This window comes from Penaeus monodon, chromosome 20 (genome assembly GCF_015228065.2).
Source record: "Penaeus monodon isolate SGIC_2016 chromosome 20, NSTDA_Pmon_1, whole genome shotgun sequence".
NCBI lineage: Eukaryota > Metazoa > Arthropoda > Malacostraca > Decapoda > Penaeidae > Penaeus > Penaeus monodon.
Window position 1 is genome coordinate 20,111,847 of NC_051405.1, and position 272 is coordinate 20,112,118.

Below are 272 nucleotides of genomic sequence, written 5' to 3' on the forward strand. Positions count from 1 at the left end.
TCGTAGACGTATCAGCGATACAAAGAATCGCGATTTGCTTCTATTTCCTGCATGAACTTCTTTTCAGAATTACGTACCCTTCAGTTAAAAAGAAAGAAAGCAAGAAAAACAGGTATTACAGTTGGGAATTACCTCGGTATATCTGCTCGCTTAGGCGCCGTGTTTTTGTTAAATAGACCTGCGTTTTATTTTTGATTTGTGGCCGCTTCTCGTGTCGCAGATGTTACCCTGTGTTTACGCTTAGTTGATGGTTCTTTTCCAGCGCGCGGATT

The 272-nt window shown here is 41.5% G+C and overlaps 1 protein-coding gene across 1 annotated transcript in view; it reads left to right on the plus strand.

Moving 5' to 3' along the window:
* LOC119585942 (dipeptidyl peptidase 4-like) overlaps nucleotides 1–272 on the plus strand; it is a 99,547-nt gene that overhangs the window by 53,995 nt on the left and 45,280 nt on the right. The gene's annotated exons all lie outside the window — the stretch shown is intronic.